This window comes from Lontra canadensis, unplaced genomic scaffold (genome assembly GCF_010015895.1).
Source record: "Lontra canadensis isolate GAN:19392208 unplaced genomic scaffold, GSC_riverotter_1.0 scaffold47, whole genome shotgun sequence".
NCBI classification, from domain to species: Eukaryota; Metazoa; Chordata; class Mammalia; order Carnivora; family Mustelidae; genus Lontra; species Lontra canadensis.
Window position 1 is genome coordinate 15,248,061 of NW_022631041.1, and position 21,767 is coordinate 15,269,827.

At 41.8% G+C, this 21,767-nt stretch overlaps 2 pseudogenes; both read left to right on the top strand.

Annotated features, from left to right (window-relative positions):
• The first annotated feature begins 9,675 nt into the window (after nt 1-9,675).
• Nucleotides 9,676-13,865, top strand: LOC116876715 (annotated as a pseudogene).
• Nucleotides 13,866-17,138: 3,273 nt separating this feature from the next.
• LOC116876734 lies at nt 17,139-17,732 on the top strand (annotated as a pseudogene).
• Nucleotides 17,733-21,767: the final 4,035 nt, after the last annotated feature.

A 21,767-nucleotide genomic window follows, 5' to 3' on the forward strand; every position in this document is an offset into this window, starting at 1 on the left:
TCAAATAAATAAATAAAATCTTAAAAAAAAAAAAAAAGATACTTAGTTTATTTTTCAAAAGAAGAGCAACTTGGGGGCCAAGCACAAGAATTTGTGGCCCTCACCCTGCTCAAAGGCCAGCACTGTTCAGCCACGGCATGAGGTTCTTTGCAAAATCTCAGAGTACAGTTTGTATTTCTACACTCCTTTTTCCATGTCCATTCCAAGTTTTTGTAATTTGCTGCTTTAGCTGGTAGCACATTACCTAGCACTATGCTTGTCCCAGAGTAGGTGTTTAGTAAATATCGGTGGTTGAATACATAAAGTCAGGTGTGTCATATTTCCTGAGCTAGAGGCAGAGCCTGAGCTCTACCATCAGGATGCTTTCAGGGGCTGAAATGAGAAAAGATAACCACACAGCAACATTGAACCGTTTACCACAGGCGATAATTTAAGTGGAGTAATTTATCTTTAAAAGTATATTAATTTTCCCTCTGGTTACTCTTTGTTGGTCAAGTATCATATCAACCTAGGAGTAAAGAAATACAGAGACCTAAAGTGCTGATCAAAATCTGTAATTAACATTGGGTAGGGTATGTGCTATGGTGAGTGCTGTGAAGTTTGTAAACGTGGAGATTCACAGACCTGTACCCCTGGGGGAAAAAATATATATATATATATATATATATATATATGTTTATAAAAAATAAAATTATAAAAAAAAAATCTGTAATTAACAGTCACAAACATTTCACCCAATGCACGTGGCCCACTTTAACCTCAGCTGTGTGAACCTCGTAACTGCTCTCTAAAACCACAAAGCCAGCTAAGTCAACCACCTTTGCCCCAGGTATCTTGCGGTCCCCAAATCCACGTTGTTAGCAGGAAACCTCCCAACCTCAGAAATGTAGCTCCAGTACTCAGGCTGTAGACAATATAAGTTTCTGTCAGCCCAGGAGACATTATTTTGCTGGTTTCCATCAACTTCATTTTGTCTGTTTTGTTTCTCTTTTAAATTTTTATTCATATGTTTCGTACTTCCAGCGAACAAAGGGTCATATCAAATGACTGAAATGTAATTTCCAGAAATCCCAGTAAACTGGCTTGACGAACGTCTTCCTGTTCTGATTTTTGAGCTCTGTGGATATGTCTCCCAGTATCACTGGAATTCATAAATACTGTGCCTACCACTGGCCTTTTAGACAAGGGAAACGGGGTAGGCTCGCCTCCTCTGCATCCCCTCACTCCTGTGCCCAGAGGTCTGGGTCTCTGCTACTGTCATTTGCAATTCAGTCTGTTCTGTTTCTTCCTTCCAAGCCTGTGATCAGGCCCTTCTGGAGTTTTGCCAGACAACCCAGTAGTTTTGGGCCTCCAGTGTCTATCCCCTAAGGCAGCAAACTCCATCTATTTAGAGAACTGTTAATTAAGTGAATTACGTTTGGTCAGGTATTTATGAGCAAAGAAAGTCAGAATGGAAATGATAAGTGTGCCCTTACAAAAAGACTGAGCAAGCTATATGTAAATATAAAAGAAAAAAAAAAAGCAATCCAACCAAAAGAATCTCTCTAAAAGGGTTTTTCCTCCAGTCTAGTTTAGTTTTTCCCCTTAACCATTTGAGAGAAAACACTTACTCTTCAGTGACATCATTCTCATCCCAAATACACTTGTAAATTTGGGCAAAATGCAAAGAAGAACTGAGAGGAATGTAAATACTGTATGTTCTCTACAGAATTGTTCAGGGAAATGCCATTCACTTAGAAATAGAGTTCTAGGAAGTAGGTCTGCCATCTGTAGCCCAGATGATGATGATTGTGGTGATGAATTAAACATTTAGAAATAAACCCTAATGGTTGTTACTGTTTTCAAGGATAAAGCAACTGAAATATTGTTTCATTACTCATAACGCACAGAATAGCTAGAATTTGTTTATACGTCATGTATTCATAACTTAGGAAATACATTTAAAAAGATACAACGACTGTGGCTTTTTTTTTAATTTTATTTTTTATAAACATATAATATATTTTTATCCCCAGGGGTACAGGTCTGTGAATCGCCAGGTTTACACACTTCACAGCACTCACCATAGCACATACCCTCCCTAATGTCCATAACCCCACCCCCCCTCCCAACCCCCCTCCCCCCATCAACCCTCAGTTTGTTTTGTGAGATCAAGAGTCACTTATGGTTTGTCTCGACTGTGGCTTTTTTAGTGTGTCTTGGCACAATCTCCTTAGAGGCCGTGGGGCATGCATAATGTGCTAGGACACGGGGACCATGCCAGAAGCGTGAAAGCATTAGGATCATCATCATGACTACTCTTTAATGAGGAACTGCGCTCTAAGATTGATTATTTCCTATATTGCTGCCCCTGAGCATGGTTCTGCACCTATCAATCAGTTCCTTGTAAAGACCCCCATCCCCTGCAGCTAGGAAAAGACATTTGTAAAACTGCTCATGATTTTTTCCAGAGGAAGATGTGAAGAAAATTAAATGGGTATGATTCCTGAGCACTACTCATCAAGAACATCAGGCTGAAGTAGACGTATAAAAGGGCAATGAAAATACTCAGTATAGTCATGAGCTAGTCACAAAACAAAGGCCCATAGACGGCTGTTGGCGGGGGGGGGGGGGGGGGAGGGGGGGGGAAAAAAAAAAAAAAAGAGCCAAGGGGGGGGGGGGGGGGGGGGGGGGGGGGGGAGGAATGCTGTGATTAAGAAAATAAAAAGAGCAAATTTGGTTTGGTTGGTGGGGCAGTAGGAGTAAGTAATGGTGGTGGAATCCTCATTTCCTCAGAAGTCAAGACACAATTCTAGTTTGAAGTGGGATTTTAAAGCTTGTTTGCACATTTTAGAAGGTTGAGAAGGCGATCTACAGTCCAGAAAATGGAGTTGGATAGAAAGTGAGTGACTGAAATCGACCAGGACTTGGGAGATGGTGAGGCACTGAAATGCCTTGTGGTGCCAAATATAAAAATAGTAAGTTGAAGCGGGTTACTCGCCTACAACTTGATACTTGATAAAAGGTTCCAGGTTTTGAAAAGTTCAAGAACGTCCCAATCTTCTTTCCAGTCTATCTGTTCTTTTTTTTTTTTTTTTTTTACAAATCTGTGTACTTCTCTGCCACTAACCAAAGCAACGTGTTGTTTCAATCAAAGAACAGATATTTGGGGTTGAAAATGCTAGCAAGGGAGAAGGTGGAGTGATCCTGAGTGGGTTCAAGGTTGGTACTAAAGGTCTGGGGAAGGTTTGGTACTGAAGGCCAGTCGAGAAGAGTCCTGTCCAGTGGTTTCTGAAACCACTTTCATGAGAGAAAATTATTACATTATCAGGAATTTTGCCAGCCAGCTGCTACATAGGGCAATTATTAAAAATTCTATTCACCTTAAAATGAAATAAATTATATGAAAAACTAAGATGATAAACACTCAAATTCTTCCACTTCTTAATTATTTCACAACATTTTACTATTGTCTGTGCTTTGGGGGTAATTTTGTTACGTTGTAGCTGTATGATAGAAATACTCTAGAATGAGCTGCTGCTGATGCTGTCCTCAGTGACATGAAGCTGGTAGCCTGAAACTCTGCTACACCAATGACCAGTTCCCAGGACAGTCCCTGGCCTCACTGTAACATACCTTCTCCAAGAGTGGGCCTGATCTTTTTATGTCAGAGCTGACGTTAGAGGCAAAATAGAATCCCATTAGAAAATAGACGCCAGAAATCTAGAAGCGTAGAAAAGAAGTACCCAAGCCAACATTTATGATATTGCTGTCTGTGATTTTTGAATATTCATCCATTCATTTGTTGGTATTTATTGAGCACTTTCTACCACTACGCCAGGCTTTCTGGATACGATGAAGTAGACAATGTGGTACGTTCCCTCAGGGAGCCCACGGCCCAAGATGCCACCTGAGGAGTTTCCAGATGATTACGATAGAGGTTGGTAAGGGAGGGAAACACAAGATGCATGGAAGTAGGGAAAAGGGCAAACTCGTAAGGCAGGTGTGGGACTAACACCATAAACAAAGCAATACTTGGTGCTAGCTAACGTGGGTTCTTGGGCAATCTTCCAGGAAGAGAGCTTTAAAGTGTGTGCTGTCCCCTACCTCTTCCCAAGGCTCTTAGAAGCATGGCTGGTACATTGGAAGAGGCCTGCCTGCAGCTTCAGCTGGGGAAAGTTGGGAAGGGCTGGTGGCACCTAGCAATGGCATCGCAATGGGATTTCCAGGTCTCAGAAGACAGAGGGAATTTTTAGAAGAAGGAGGCCTGATCTGAATTTTCCAGTGTGTGAGGATGGGAGAAGGGACCGGACAAAAAACCACATCAGATGACAACCACCCTACCATTGTGGTTAGTTCCCATCTGAAGGAGGACTATTTCTGGAAGAGTTCGAAAGAAACTTGGAAGGGAAAAGAGAGAAGAGATAATAGTGTAGGAAAGGGATGAGAAGCATTGCCTCCCTGTTGTTGATAAGATTTTTCTGTTGGTCCCTGGGCCAGGAGCTCTGAAATAATGATTAAATTCTCATCCAATTCCTGGACAAATACTTCTAATATCAGGCAACTGAAAAGTAAATTGAAATGACATTATTAGAAATAAGTGTCTATGTATAATAATTTTCAGTCTCTTTGCCTCAAAGAAGAGATTTCATCATCTGTATTCATTGCTTTTGAAACTGCTAAACTGAATCCTATATTTCTTCATGTTAAATTGAAGACTGTAGTTATCAAAATGCTGACAAGTTGAGTTATTGGTTATTCTCAGGACCCATGCAAAGACTTTACCATTAATAACATTCACTGTGTACATTGATAAAAGAGAATTATTTAGAGCTACCAAATGTGTTATTACAACTTATCCTGTATGCCCTAAAAGAAGTCATTTTTGACTTATGGGAGGAAAAAAAGGATATTTGCACGGGCTGACAAATGACAAAATACCACTACCAATAAAAGAGGGGGAAATGTAGCAACACAATTCTACAATAACTCAGTTAAAATCTGCTACTCTGTCTTCTTGTTTTTTTCAGCAAAGTTTAACATGCTCATCTCACAAGAAATAAGGGGTGAAACCAGAAAAGGAGAACTCAGATGAAGAAACGTGTTGCAAAAGCTAATTTATCATGTGAGCTTAAAAATCCTTGTCAAGAAAAAAAATCATCCATCTATTGCCTTTATTTCATACTAAAAATATCTCAAACTACCAGGCTATGTATATAAGACTGTGTCATGTGCTTTTAAGGAAAAAAAACAAAAGAAAATGTTTTAAAAAGTTCTAATTTAAAATACAAAAGGAGTGGCTCAGGGGTGAATATGGGGTTACTACTACAGGATATGGGAAGCCTTATTTGGCAAATAAGAACTTCAAGCTTCCTTTTTAGGATGTGGTTGCCTACCTAAGTCGTTTTCAAACTTTTGTATATATCAATCCATGAACTATATTGAGAGTTTCAATATGGACTATTCTGAACACATCCTTTTAGATGTGATGCTACACAGACTATATCTATAACCATATATATGTATATAACCATTTTTATATATGTACATTAAATAACTATATCCCACAGCCCCACAGGACAGAAACATATATGCATGATCCAAGAATAAATTGGAGAAATAATGACATCATTAATGTCACCATCCATGTAGGTGATTTCTTTTTTTTCTTTTTTTTTAAATTTATTTATTTGACAGAGATCACAAGTAGGCAGAGAGAGAGGAAGGGAAGCAGGCTCCTCGCTGAGCAGAGAGCCCCATGTGGGGCTCGATTCTAGGACCCCAGGATCATGACCTGGGCCGAAGGCAGAGGATTTAACCCACTGAGCCACCCAGGTGCCCCCATGCAGGTGATTTCTATTGCAAGGCTCCTTTATCCCAAGTACTGCGCTGGCAGAAAAAAGACTTAATTTCTGTCCTCAGGAAGATATCTTATAGAAAATCACAATATAATAAGGTAAATGATTTTGTCAGAAAGGCATGGAGGGTAGTGCTACAGAATTACTCAGAATGGAAGAATTCACTTTGCTTAGACCCAGGGAAGGCTTCACAGAGAAACTGACACTTAAAGTAGTAGGATTTTGCCAGACAAGGTAAGAGGAAATGTCTGAAAGTAATAAATTTCAATTAATTCTGAAAACTAAACACTACAGAAGCATGATCAGAAGATTTCCTGAATGCCAGTAACAGACCACATGAAAGACTTTTCTGAACTATGAGTGACTTTCTGAGGTCTTAGGTTGTTTGTTGCTATAGCAGAGCCTGTTGTATTCTTTCTAATACAATTGTGTGATTGTCTTGTGGGGCCATAGGGTCAGATCATGGTATATGAAGGCGAGGATTCAGTTTCCTTGAAAGGAGCAGATACTCTCAATGATCAGGCCTGAGATAAGAAATAAGGATTTTGTAAGCAAGTTGGGAAAGAGAAAATTTTCCTTCCCATTGGGGCCATTGGTCTAAGGCAGGGAGATTCCTCTAGCATTTCTGATGCTGGGAGTGGTGTAAGGATTGGAGAGTGTAACAGGCATAGAAGCTTCCATCACATCTGGAGAGACGGGGAGAGCCAAGAGCTCCTGTAACAGGCTTGTTGTTACAGGTAATGTAAGTTGTTCTTAGAGTTGCATCTCCCTTCCATTTTCCCCAAATCCTCGATAAAGCCTTGCTTAGAGGTACAGCTTGGTTCCAGCTGTGCTGTGGGCAATTAGAGACAGCTCCATCTTGCTTCCATCACACCAGTGAAGGAGAGAGCAGTGCCCCTATCCCCCAAGGTCACAGGTAAAGAACCACCTGGCCCAGCTGAGGGCTGGAGAGTAGGGAGTAGGAAGAAAATATCACAAGCAGCACAGTAATTGATTTGATATAGTTCCTTCCTGTCTGAGGCACAAGCAAAATTCAAGTGCTAAGCATTAAAAATAGCCTCTGTCCCTGGCCTACCTTCCCCATCTCAGTGAGTTGCAAGCTGCAATTTCATGGTGCAAATGGAAATTTTCCACGAGGGTTACTCAGTAGGAAACATGTCATTCTGTCTTCCTTGTTATCAGCTCCTGTGCTATAACAACATTATGCTGCAGTAACAAGTAAGAATCTCAGTGGCATAAAATAAGAAAGGTTTATTCCTTGTTTATCTCTGCGCCTAATGAAAGTCAGATGTATCCTCTGCTCAAAGTCATGCTCCTTCCCGGATTCCAGTGGACGGGGCAGCCACCTTCAGAAACATGGCCAGTCACGATGGCTGAGGGAAAGAGGGCCTGGCCAAGTGTGCTTAAAGCTACCACCTGGAAGTGATAGATGTTACTTTCCTCAAGTTCCACACGCAGGGAAAGGCAGTGGTGTGAGAATGGGTGTAGGGCCTAATAGTTCCAACACACCCCACACCTTTCCCAAGAAATCCCTTGAGTCCCTCGCTGAAGAGTATGTTGCTTTAATCGAGCAAACAATCATCACATTTTAAATGTACTGAATACACTGTTATCTTTCCCGACAAGAGAAAATTGTGTAAGGAGGCATTGGTCACAGGGAAGATGAAAAAAGAGACAAGAGAGTAAGTGGAGAGGAGATGATGCGTGAATTGTTAAGAAGAAGATAGAGAAATAAGAGAAATGAAGGAGAGAAGGAGCATCAAGACAGGGAGAGCAAATCCCCCTCCCCCACCTTAAATGGCTTGGCTACAACTTTCTACTTCTCCAATTCTCCATGGCTGTTCACTTCTTGAAGTCCTAACTCGTTAATTGAACAAAGAAAACCCCTAAGAAAAAAGAAGCAGAAAGGCAGGGCAGAAGGATGTGGGCAAATCAAAGACATCAGAGTGTGGGCTACTGAAGAAGGATCGACAGGAGGGGAAAAGAGCCAGGAACAATAAGGAGCTAAAGCAAATGGCGGCCACCCAGGTAGAGTCTAAATTTCAAAAACCACTCTAGCTGGGGGAAATGCCACACAAGATGAAATGATACAGTTCGTTATCGCAGCCCTTGAAATGTCAGATTTTCCCCTGGCTGCATTCGGCCTGATAATGTTTGCAGACCTTGTACTCGACATCGCATATGTGACCCAGGGAAGAAGACTGCCAGTAGAGAATGGATTATCTCAGAATTAATACCCAGGGGGCTTTGTGTCATGACTTGAGGCGTGTGGCCTGCCCTGAAACAGGGCCTGGCTGGTCAAGCTCCTGGGTCCAGCCTTCTGCCACCATTTTTAAACACATGCTGTCTCAGCACTTACACACAGCCCTCGGTTGAGCCTACTTGGTAAAGGTTGTTGCTATAGCAGAGCCTGTTGTATGACTGTCTTCCAACGAAAACCTTGCTCTGACCCATGAGAATTGTTTTGGTTTTAAAGTTTTAAATTTTTTGCTGCTCCAGTGCTAAAAATATCCTTAAATGTAACCAGAGCTGCTTTCAGTAGCACTTTGCTAGCGAAGACTCTCAGACTATCAGCATCTCTATTAAATGTCAGACTGTCTTTTCTCATAAAAACCATGAAATTGTTTAATTGAAATCCACTGTGAGAGAGCTTCTGCCGCCTTGAAGAGACGATGCATAATGCCTGGGGGGGGGGGTCACAAGCCGCCCCCTCCCCCCATGTGCTATTAGATCTTGAAAGGGCAGTGGTTTCTGCTCACATTTTAGCCCCTATTTGCCATTTTTTCATGACTTCATTGTGACACTGTTTTTTAAAAATTTACATGAAGTAGAAATAGTTTTCTCAGGAGAATTCACTCACTGTTTATTACTAAGCAAGGAACCTTTTGGTACAGCAAGCAGCTTAAATTCCCTTTCAGTGTTCTGTTGAGCAGCTCCTCTTTTTCTGAAATTGATACTTCCCTTTTCTTCCTCTGTCTACAAATATATTATTTCCTCAGAAACTGTCATATTTTACATGGAACAGCCACAAACCTAATCAATATCTCTGTGTGAAAAGAAAATTGGGGTTGGGGGTGTTCATTCATAGATACAAAGGACAGATTGGTGGTTGCCAGAAATAGGGGACTGGGAGTGAAATGGGTGAAGGGAGTCAAAGGTACAGATTTCTTAGTTATAAAAATAAGTCATGCAGATGTTACAAACAGCATGATAACTGTGGTTAATATTATTGTATTGCGTATTTAAAAGTTGTTAAGAGAGTAGATCTTAGAAGTTCCTGTGATAAGAAAAAATAATTTTCATGACTATGTATCATGACAGATGTTAACTAGACTTACGGGGTAATCATTTTGCAATATATACAAATATCCTATCATTACATTTCACCCCTGAAACTAGTATAAAGTTTCATGTCAATTATACCTGTTTAAAAAAGGGCTCAGCCCCGTGGGTGCCCAGTGTGGCAAGCCCCACTGTCTGAGAGAAGCAAAGGGCCTTCCCTCCCACAGGAAGACGCCCATTGCAGGCTGTACGTCTTGGTGAGCAGAGTCTGGACTTCATCCCAATCCCCACATGCCCTGTGGCTGGGCACGTTTGTCAAGCACACAAACCTCACAGGTGTACATGTCAACTCTTGCAGGTTCATGTGTGATAGAGCTGGTCCATAGGTGGCTTCTTCTATAAGCCAGGCTAGTCAGAGCCCTTGTGGGGATTTTGTTCCAACTAGACCCAAGAAAGTTAGACTCTCTGTTGGTGAAAGAAAATGAGTTGCATGAGCTATCAGTGATGGAGATTTCTACTATTTGGAGAAAAAAAAAACCATTGGTAGTGACGAAGAATGATGCCAACATGCACAAAGAAGTCAGAGCAAGAGATGGCAAGCATTCCATCAGCACTGAAGTTTCTGGTTCCAGCAGTGCCTGCGACCAGCAGCAACCCTGACCTTCTCATGGGTGCATGGTTTGGTTGTTCAGCCCTCCCTTGGATTCGATGAGTCAATAGACATCCTTTTTGCTTTAGCTTCTTTGAATTAGTTTTGCATCTTGGCAACTTGAGGGTCATGCAAAAACGCAAAGACACTATAGCGAGCAGACATTATCATGGCAGCCAGTGCTTCCAGAGGTGGCTTCGTCTTGCAGAGACCGCCTCCCTGAAAAGCTCCAGCACAGAGAGGCCGGGGGGAACTGCGACCCAGACAGAAAGAGGTATGTGCTTGCTAAATGATTAAGAAGTGACAATTCCCCATTTCTGTCTGTATGATCTTAAGTAAGTCTCTAGACCTCAGTTGTCACGTATGTAAAATGGCAACTTTAATATTTTCTATTTCATAGATTTGTTGAAAAGATGAAAGGAAAAGGAAACAATGCAAGTCGGTATTTGGTATAGTACCTGGCATCTAGGGCTCAGTAACTGTTTGAGATAATTATTATTCTTTTATTATTTCCAGTGTCAGAATGGTGCTTTACATAGGATAGGTACTCGTAAGAATTGCAATGGGTATAAAAATCTCATTTTAGCCCTGACTCCATAGCTGATATTCTTTGACCTTAAATAAGATATTTTTTTAAACCTCAATTTTCTCATCTGTAAATGGAAAAAATAAATTTTTGTAGGTTAATTGAAAGCTAACATGAAATAGTGTGTATGAGCAAGTTTTATAAACTCTAAAATTCTACCCAACCATAAAAGATAAAAGATTAGAACAATGAATTTAAGTTTGCTTCTTTTCAAAGATGCTGAGATATCAATATTTTAATAACTACAAAAGAAGTGAAAATTTGAAAACTGACATTCATCTATTGGATACAATAAGTAGTACATGCCCTAAAAATAAAGATTTTTTTCTACATTGGAATCAATAAAATTCTTTTCATTTTGATTTTTTAAAAATGCATCCTTTAAACATTCTTGTTTTTGTTGAATTAGCCCACATGCAAAAAATCTTGCTTTTCCTTCATGAGAGACTGAGAATTTTGGGAATACCCCAAGCTCAGCCTGGGAAAATAGCAATTTTAAAATTACAAATCAAATTTTGGCATGATGTTTAAAACATTAGCCTTCATACAACAAAAAGAAGCCTCAGATCAAACCATCTGTTTTCTTCACATGCTAGTATTTGATAAATGGAGATTTTAAAAATAAAACTGAATACAATCATCTCTGGACTGTTTGAGTGAACGAGTAGCCTGAACTAAAAAAAAAAATTTTTTTTAAATTGTATTGCTTGCTTTTTCTAGCAAGTTTGAAGACATTATTGAAGAAGATGTTCAGCAGAATAAATTCAAGTTAAAGAATAAAAATGTGAGACAAATTTTGAGAATGACAAGTTGAACATAGCTCTACAACATCCCAGTTCTCTTGTAATTTAGAACATCACCATTTGATCTCTGTCCCACCCCCCTCCCCTCTTGGAAACTGGAGGCCTCAAAATCAATGTCTTCTTTAATTTTTCTATGAATTTTTCTACGGTCAGACCTTAAGTAAAATTTTCCACAAATGTCATATAAGATGGAGAATGCATTTTTCTGAGTTGCCTTCCAGAAACTCACAATAAGAGAAGTTCCCCCAGAGGGCATGAAGCCCTGGCCTCACCATACCTATGATGTGGCTGTTAGACCCTGCTCTGGTCATTGGCAAAGGGGAGGTTATTAAGTTCATATAACCCCTTGAAAGAGGTATTTAAACAAACAAACAAACAAACAAACAAAGAAAAACCAAAGAGTTAAAATAATACTATTAGGATGACCAAAAAGCAGTTTTCAAAGCAGTAAATATTTTCTGCTCTTCTGCAATCCCTTTCTTCCATAGAATGGAGATGCAACCTAACTAATGAAGTTATCTGAGGTGTTGCCTGTAAGATTTTTCTTGAAATTTTGACAATTAGTTCTCCCATTTTTTTGCCTCAAACCTTTATAAAAATGAAGATTATTTTGATCAGAAAGATAGATGGAACTAGAGGGTGTTATGCTAAGTGAAATAAGTCAATCAGAGAAAGACAATTATCATGATCTCACTCGTGTATGGAATTTAGGAAACAAAACAGAGGGTCATGGGGGAAAGAGGAAAAAGCAAAACAAGACGAAATCAGAGAAGGAGACAAACCATAAGAGACTCTTAAGCATAAGAAACAAATTGAGGGTTGCTGGAGGGGAGGGAGGTGGGGTGATGGAGTCACAGGGTGATGGACACTAAGAAAGGCATGTGATGTAATGAGCACCGGGTGTTATAGAAGACTAATGAATCACTGACCTCTACTTCTGAAACCAATAATACATTATATGTTAATTAACTGAATTAAAATAAATAAATAGAGAAAAGCAGATTTAGGTGGGTGTGGGCAGGTAGTTAAGAGATCAATTTTAGACATAGTGTGAAATTATAAGAAAATCCCTCTTGAAGGGGGTGTTTATTGTAAATTTGCCCTTTAGACCCTGCTTCTCTCAAAACAAAACAAAACAAAACAAAACCATAAAACAGGAAAGGCCTGGTTAAGATTATCTCATATACCCTTATGAGGCCTCAGAGACTTGGGGGCCGCTGCCCCTATCACTATCAGAGATAGTGGTAAGGAGGGGGACATGTGTCCCTAGCATTCGACAACAGTACAACACCCAGGAAAAGGAGATTGTGGTGAAGTAAAACAAAGTGATTGTCAGGCATTATAGTAACCCTGGAATGCCAAGACCAGCTACATAGGTTGGAGAGACAGGAAAGGAAACCAACCCAGAGAGCACCCTACATTGGATTCTATCATATTTGTATTTAATAATGTGTACTTTTCTCATCCTACTGTTGATGTCCTGAGGCAGCTTCTGAAAACATGGCCATGATTGGAAGCCCGGACTGAGAAGATGTCCTCGAGGGCTCCTGGAACAACATTACCTTTTGGCAAGTAAGACAGAAGGGTGCCCCTAGAAACTGGTCTTCAGGGATCTGCTCAAGTTAAAATGAGGTGAAGTTTTAGGAGCAAAGAAACCACGAATTGAAGATGAAGACTGTGTGGACCTTGATAAAGATAGATCAGCTGCTGGTTTGGAGGGGCCCACCCAAGGGAGGGATTGTACAAATGGAACAGATTAGTCTTTGTCTGAAGCCAAGGCAGTGGGAAAAATTGCTGCAATCAAATTTAAGGCTAAGAAAAGATGTGTAGTCAAGCCTGATGTAGAAGAGGATATAACTTCCCTGAAAGCGAGGCTTTGGGATGATGTTGAGATAACTATGACCCAAGATATCATCAGCAGAGTTGAGGTGAGGATCGGAAGTACAGTAAATTATTTCACAAGAATATTTTTGCAATTCTTCAGTCTGTAAAGGCCAGAGAAGACTGGAATGCACCTGGATTGTGACTGGCCCCCAATACAGCTCCTGTGGATCCCATGTTATATACACAATATCCCGTCCCAGCTGCCTACAACAGATATGATCAGGAACCATTCAAAGGAGAAGAAATGGACTTCTTCAAAACTGACATGATGGTTTTACCTACCAGAGTAAGACACCAAAATCTGTAATAGAGGATGACACAGCTGGCCATAAGTCTCAGACTCCTGAACAGCTAGTTCTGAGACCAGTTTCTCAAGCCAAGTTTCCACCAAACCAGACAAAATCATCTTTAGCCCCCATTATCATAAGTTAAGCAGCTACCACCTCTTTAATAACCAGGCTCAACACAAAAGACCTTCTCCAGGCTCTGAAATTTGTCCCACCAAGTGAAAAGCAGAAACAAGGCTGCCAATGAGAAAATGAAGCTGTGATTCGGAGTAGAAAAGAGCAGAGGTAGCCAGAAGTCACTACAGTTCATGTCTGGGCTCCTTATGGAGTAGAAGATCAGCCCCTTGAATGCATGCCTCAGAGACCAACCTCATTTCTACATGCCCTGGGGCTGGGGCAGGGGCAGGTTGTAACAGTTTCGTTCAGGGTCCTGTCTAGCAATTCAAAGATTGGCCATGGCTTATGTCTGATGGATCACCAGTTGATGTATTTGCTAAATTTGAAGAATTTTTTTCAAGTATGACGAAGTTTGCCTAGATCTAATTTGTCTAGAATTAGGACGGAACAGTATGAGAACTCAGTTATCACAGAATTCCTCTGGACAGATCAGTTTTCTTAGAGTTGTGAGAAACCTTTATTATTACATAATGAAACAGACATCCCTCTTGAGATTCTGAATTTCCTCCTGTTTCTGGAATTTGGATTAAGAAAGATGGCTGGCTATACCTTGACTTAAAGGCTGAGAGTCAAGCTTTAATGAATTTACTAAAACTTACAACGAAGGTCCCAGATAGATCTTTTAACAAGACCTTATTTAATGCTTTGAGGAGAAGCCTGATTCATATACTTATGTTCTGTGGCTTTTATTTTTTCCAGATGTCTCCTCCCAACTCCTGACTTTCTACTCTATGTCTTCATCTGCCCAGAAGCTCTTCCCCTCCTTCGCACTCCTGTGTTCAGGGACTGGCATAGAGTAGAAACTCCTCCCACGCTTTCAAATCTGGAATGCTCCTGCTAATTGACGTGCAGTTTGAAAAACAAGATTATTGTTTGTTACTCTTATTGAGAGTTTTGTAATTACGACAATCGCTGTTTAGCACACGCTGGGATTGCCATGGGTCCAAAGGCTCACCTCTGAATGATCTGTGTCTCATCACAGAATGGAGCGGCGGTGTCCTAAATGTCACCCCACTCTACAGCTCTGATATATGCCCTCATTAAGGTCGAGGACAAGAAATTTAAATATCAGGGTTGAGCTCCTGAGCAATCATGCCCTTTCTGTTGATCACCTAATGAAAATGTATGGCATGTAACAGTGACGAGATAAGTTTGCACAGGGACACAAGCTCCCAGGACTGAGCTCACATCCTTCCCAGGGAAGGCTCCCACCATGCTTGTGCTTACAGTGCGTTTGAAGATCTTCCCAATTGCAGAGAGCATGGCAGGACTGAAGAGAGGCTGGGCATGTTAGTTCTGCAATTTTATTACTAAGGGATATACATATAATTTAGATACTGGTAAGCAGCAAGAGAAGCCTGAAAGTTGAAATGTGGAGCCAAAGGAAATGGAAATTAAAGTCTTGGAAACTTCGCTTGATCGATTCGGGTAGACTGTGTCTATTTTTCCTGGGGTTCTACAAATGCCATGTTTAAAGACAATTATAAAAAAAAAATAGGGAGCATAAATATGAGCACAGAAATAGCCACACAGAGATAAGCCATTAACACCTTAAAAAGAAGCAGAGATGTGTATTGCCTATTGAGATGGGTGAGAATTACGTTGTCTACAGAATCTAATATATCATTTTTAGAGGAAATAAGAATTCCCAAGAAGCTATGGCAACTGGTCTTGGCAGGGTGACTGGCGACACCACTCCTGGCAACTGTGGCCTTGCAGTGGTTTAAAAAGATTGACATCACTTGCTAGAAACTCCTTATTTCTGTTAAAATTAGTCATGAGACTGGAAAGGGAAAAAATCCCTCCTCCCCCTGCACTATTGTACAGAGAACTTTGAGCTCCAAAGCACACAGAGAGCCCTCTGGACATAGCATTTTCTCCGAGAGTGCTCCCCTGACTTTCCTTTCTAAAATGGCGTCCCCCCCGCCACGCGACGTCCAGCCCCTCTGTCAGCTGTCCCCACCGAGCACGGTGCCCCTGAGGAGGGCAGGCTGGCAGCTGATGGATGGCAGTCTGAGTGCGCAGCCTACATCTGCCACTTGCCAGCTAGGGGGGTTTGGGCAGTTCCCGAATTTTTCTCTGCCTGTTTCCTCTTCTGAAGAGAAATGTTAATAGCGCTGACTTGAGAGGAATGTTGGGAAGATTAAGTGAGTTACTATTTAAAGTTCTCAGAATGGAATGTGGCACATAGTCATTGTATGTTTGTGAAATAAAACAAGTAAGTAAAATATGTTTTGCTTTTTTATTATGCCCCTTACTAGAACATAAGCTCAATGAGAAGAGGCCTGGCTTTGCCGTCTATTGTGTCCACAGAGTTAAGGAGGGCACCCTGCACACTGCAGGCTCTCGGTAAAGGTTTTGCTGATGGGGTAGTGCCCTGAACTTCCTCTGTGCCCTTTCCTGGGTTTCTGTCTGTGATTTCATTCCTTTCTTTTTTGAATGACCTTATTCGGGTGATCTGACTTACATGTTTCATTCAAGACTCACAGAGTTATTTTATGCCAACAAATTCTCTGGGATTCTCATCCTGTTAATTCAGGCATTAGTTCATTAAGATCTTATAGCATAAGGCCTATAGGTTTCTCCTGGCCCAGATATATGGTCCAGAAATACTACTCAGCATGTATTTTAACTATGAGGTAATGAAACATTGTTTAAATAAGAACTATAGGCTAAGTCAGGAGGCACAAAGACCAGTAGGGAACAGGGTAAGGTAGGTTCAGGCAGGCAAGACCAGGAAACAACTCAACCAACATACATACTTTGGAAGGGGCAGCCCACCTTCTCAATTGTGGAATGAAAGGAGTCCAGCCAAGCTGGCAGATTTGTCCAAGGCCAGCGAACAGATAGCCATAGAACATTCTGCAAACAGAGATAATAGTCATGGTCAGATGGAGGTCCTCTTCTGGCAAAATGGAGGGGCAGGATGAGCCATCTGAACTGAAGTTGGTCCTTAGCAGCTGAGCTACAGAGGCAGGGTCCAGCTCCAAGACAGAGGAGCCTGGGAGAGGATTCACATGCTGTCCACCCCAGACATATGGCATGCATTTTAGAAGAGACTCCTCGCCAGAGCCTTGGCCCAGTGGGTTGTACTGGTTGCTCGAATAGTCTCTGTGAAGTCTTGGTCATGGACTTTTTTCATGCCTCACCTACACTGTATTTCCTCCTTTCTATCTTCTCTTTTCTCTTTCAGAAATTCTTGTTATTTAAATTTATCTCCTGGCTTAATCTTCCAATTTCTAAGAGTTTCTTTTCTGTTTTTCTATTAGAACTCATTAGGGATTTACTTTGCTTTGTTTTTATTTCGTTTCACTTTCCTTAAATTTATCCCTTAGCGATTTTATTGACTTTTTCAATTTCAGTTTTCCTGAATTTTATCTGACAAGAGTCGCCCAAGCTCTTGTTTCATAGCCATAATGTATTCTCTTATCTCTTCCTAAGGAATTCAATTATAAGATGTTTAGGCATATTTTTTTCTTCTCTATAAAGTTTTTGAATCCTTTGAATTCCTTTCAGTTTTTACTTTTTTTCTGTTTTTCATGTTTGCAGGTCCCCCTCAACATCACCCATCCTTGGCTGTTCTTACTCATTGGTAAGTGATGATGACAAGTGGAGAGAGTTAGTGATGACAGGAATGGTGGTACCTGTGTGGTTAAACTTCGAGAAATGCCTAGGTATTATCTTACTGAAGATGTGCCTTGAACGCTGTTGAGCCACAGCAAAAAAACTTCCAGTCAGCATGTGAGAAAACTGCAAGCTAGCATCACTCCTAGGACCGTTCTGATCATCCTCACTGGGTGCCACAGAGGTGGTTTTCCTGAAGCAACTAAGCAGAGGCTTGCTTCTTGTGACTGGACCTCTCGCCCCCAATGGAGTTCCTCTATGTAGAACACACCAGAAATTCATCATTGCACTTCTGCTAAAATTGTTATCAGCAGCGTGAAAATCCCCAAACATCTCACTAATGGTTACTTCAAGAAGAAGAAGCTGCATAAGTCCAGACACAAGGAGGGTGAGATCTTTGATACCGAGAAAGAGAAATAGGATATTACAGAGCAGCACAAGTTTGATCAGAAAGCTGTGGACTCACAGATTCTGTCAAAAATCAAAGCTGTTCTTCAGCTTCAAGGCTACCTCCACTCTGTGTTTTCTTTCACAAATGGAGTTTACCCTCACAAATTGGTGTTCTAAATTTCTTACAAAGAACTTAATTAAATAACTGATCCATTAAAAAAAAATGTGGTGGGGTGGGGGGTGCTTGCCAGGGAGGGCAAGCCTGGGTGGCTCAGTCGTTAAGGGTCTGCCTTCGGTTCAGGTCATGATCCGAGGGTCCTGAGATCCAGCCTCCAGCCCGACATTGGGCTCCCTGCTCAGTGGGAAGCCTGCTCCTCCCTCTCCCACACCCCCTGCTTGTGTTCCCTCTCTTGCTGTGTCTCTTGTCAAATAAAAAATGAAAGCATGAAAAAAAAAATGCCCCATAGCTGAGGGGAGCTGTGAGCAGCACAAAGCCTTGTTTCCTGGTGAACCTCGTGGCCATTTATACGCAGAGATGGCTATTTTGTCAAGTGACTCTCAAATATTGGTGTCTATAAATTTGTTTTGGCCCCATCTATTTCTCCAGAGAGGAGTCCTCTGCTTCCCTAGCAGGAGAGGGTAAGTGATTTCCCGTGTTCTGGAGAAAAACGTTCAGCCTAGGGTTGAAGAGGGGCCTCCCCACTGGATGTGCGGGTTTTCACTGAATCCTCCTGCTTCTAGCCTCTGCTCTCACCCTACCCCACCTCCCCCAACCTGTAGTTCTTGAGTAGGTCCCTTCTTTGGGAACTTCAGAAAGTTAGTGAAGTCTTCCCAGCAAATTCCAGAATTCCCAGTGAATAACTTCCTCAGCAGGATCATCTTCAAAAGGTTGCCAATCAGACCTTAAGAATATGTTTCCCCTTTTGAGGACAGTGAAGAAAAGGGCTACAAAGTTACAAAGGGCTTTTGCGGAGCTGGGTTATGCGGGATGGAATTTCTACTCCATGCTCATGAGGCACTTTGCAGAGCAGGACAGAGGGGGCCTGAGTGGGAAGGGGGTGCCCAGGGACTCTGTGTGAGCTTTTGTCCTGAGCCACTAGGGATAGGCTGTTTCGGTAAGTTTCCTTCACCAGTAAAATACGGGGCCTGAGGATGGGATCTTGTGTCTCTACAGCTCAAACATCATGTATTCCATTCCAGAATTGATCTGCGCATCTTCTTTTGTCCCTGTAGAAAGCTAGGATGAGTCATACACAGATGTCATAAATTCTTCGGCAGGACAAGAAGGAGATAGGACATGAATACACAAACCACGAGTAGCAGCCGCATCTCCCACCTGTGGTTTTGGACTGACAAAGGAATATGCAGCCTCACCCGTGCTCTGCTTCTGCAGTTTTTCGAGCTTTCCTTTCAGGCATGAAAAAGCAGTATCTATAAAAATATTTCTTTTAAGGCTTGTTAAGGTTGGAGTTTCACATTTCAAAATCTGCATTATATAGCTAAGAAATAAGAATGAGACAAGCCAGTTTGCGTGGTTGCGGATGAATTTAAATGTGTAATTATATACATCACTTACAAAGGGCAGCTGCAGAAAGCCTGCTAATACAGCGTGCCAGGGGTCTGTGAATTATGTTGTTAATGTTTACCTTATATGCACGCTTATACACACATGCACACACACACATACACAAAACCTTACAACCCATCCTTGCAAAGTCCTGACAATGAAGGACAGCACTACCTTTGCATATAGGGAAATGTCCTTGTAGTCACTCTTACGAGATACTGGGAACTATTTCGGCTAAAGATAAAACCATAAGCAGAATATATCATTCCTCTGAAAAGATCTGTGTCCTTCAAGCATAAGCCCTTTTACCCATGCCACACTGGAATGAGAACTGTTTCAGTTAGAAAGGCTTTTATCTGCAATTTGTAGGAAACCAGCTCCAGTATGACTTCCTGACACCATTACAGGTCTCCACTTAGGGGCCACTGAGGCAAGGCCCAGCTGCAGTCTGCCTAATCTTGGTGACCACCCTGTCATCCTCGCAGGTGCTCGGTGGAGAGACAGTTTGGTAAGGAGCAGTCACAGAGCTGTTTCCCACCCATTGCCCTATGTTGTGGGAGGTGGCCACGAGGCAGTTTCTCACCTGTTTCCCTGATTCTTATGAGATAGGACTTCCCACCTGTCCCTGTCCTTTGAAAAGAGTTGCAGATGTTAAAACTGCTTTGGCTGGAGTCTACAACTGGCTTCTTGGCAACGGAGTGTCCCACTGCTTGTGCTGCCCATCATCTGGCCATTTTGGTCTGGTGTAGTCCTGTGAGACCAGGGGTACAGATAGCCGGCACCAGGCTGCTCTTGTTTATGCTGTCTGTGTAAAAGATGTCTAAATCCATTTGGACTGATGGTCTCCTGACTGACTGAATCAACAGAAGTGTGGCAAGGCAACATGATGGTGTTTTAAGTAGCCACACCACCCCTTAGTGACTGACTGTTTGAAGGAAAGCCTGACCAACAAGAGCTTAAGAAAAGAAGAATGTTTATTTTCCTCCACTGGACATAGGGAAGTCCCATGTTAAGTCAGCAACATGTCAGTGCCAAAATTCTTCAGTCTTCTTGGTCAAAAGATGGCTGCTGCAGTTCTGGCCATCACATCTGCACTCCAGGCAGCATGAAGCAGTGAAGGCAGGCAGCGACTATTTGCCCAGTTTTCTTAGGAAAGAAAAGCTTTCTGAAAACCCACCCACCTTTCCCTTTGTGCGCTATTGGCTCTCACAGGGACATAGCAAGCACTCTGAGCTTAAGGGAGGTCAAATATCCAGTTTTGAAAGAAAGGAAATTTCTTTCAATCTTGGCCTGATTGGTCTAGACTAGACCAGACTAGTCCCAGTCACCCTGGAGCTGTCTCCCTGCCTCTCTGCACTGGATAGGAGTTCCACTGGTGAGACACAAGGGGAGGATACCTTAGGTGGACAACAACCATGTCTGCCACTTAACTAATGTAGTGAGCCCCAGCTTTCCAGCAACCAAAGACCAGTCAGTAGCCGACTGCATTCTCTCCTTGCCTGCATACCAATTGTATCTCATACTTGAGCTGATGAATGAAGAGACGACTGGATGTATTATGAAAATAATTTCCAGTTCTGCAGACACTGTAAGACTAACCTAAAAGAAAAAAACTAGTAGAATTGTCACCATCAAGGACTGTAGATTCACCAGCATCTGGACTCCTTTTCTATTCTTTATCTTAGAGGTGAAATAACAGACTTAACATCAAATGCTTAGAAGAGAATGCCATTAGGTGGACATCGAGAGCCTGAAGCCATCACAAATGTAACTTACAGAAAATCAACCATAATAAATTTCCTTCAAGTAAGAGCACTATATCTGTTCTTATTTAAGTAAGAGATAGTTGGGGTGCCTGGGTGGCTCAGTGGGTTAAGCCTCTGCCTTCGGCTCGGGTCATGATCTCGGGGTCCTGGGATCGAGTCCCGCGTCGGACTCTCTGCTCGGCGGGGAGCCTGCTTCCCTCTCTCTCTCTCTCTGCCTGCCTCTCTGCCTACTTGTGATCTCTGTCTGTCAAATAAATAAATAAAATCTTTAAAAAAATAAAATAAATAAATATTAAGTAAGAGATAGTTGGGATTATTACATGTATTTTGGCAAACTGGTACCAGGAAATGTCAACCTATCTAGTCTGGAGGGGAAAGGATTTTTTAAATGCTAACAGTGAACCTATCACTGTGAGGATGAAACCCTTCCATTCTCTTTCACTGGTCAGACTCCTACATATCCTACAGATCCCTCAAGCCCCTGCTGAACAAGAACTTTCTTTATGAAATCTCTCACAGATTCCCCAAAGTTAGTCAAGCCATCTGTAATCTTATTGTCCTTTCTCACATCTCTAATTGATATCTTCTCACTGATACACGAATTATTATTATTATATTTTTAAAGATTTCATTTATTTACTTGGGAGAGAGAGAGCATGAAGAGGGGAGAGGGTCAGAGGGAGAAGAAGGCCCCCCGCTGACCAGGGAGCCCAATGCAGGACTTGATCCCAGGACTCCAGGATCATGACCTGAGCCTAAGGCAGTTGCTTAATCAACTGAGCCACCCAGGTGCCTCTGATGCGCAAATTATTTACTTACCACTGCCTTACCGACTAGGTTAAGAACTTATGCAGAGGAGGGCAACCTTCTCCATTGTGCTGGGGGAAGGTGGCCAGAACAGATGGCTCAGTAGAA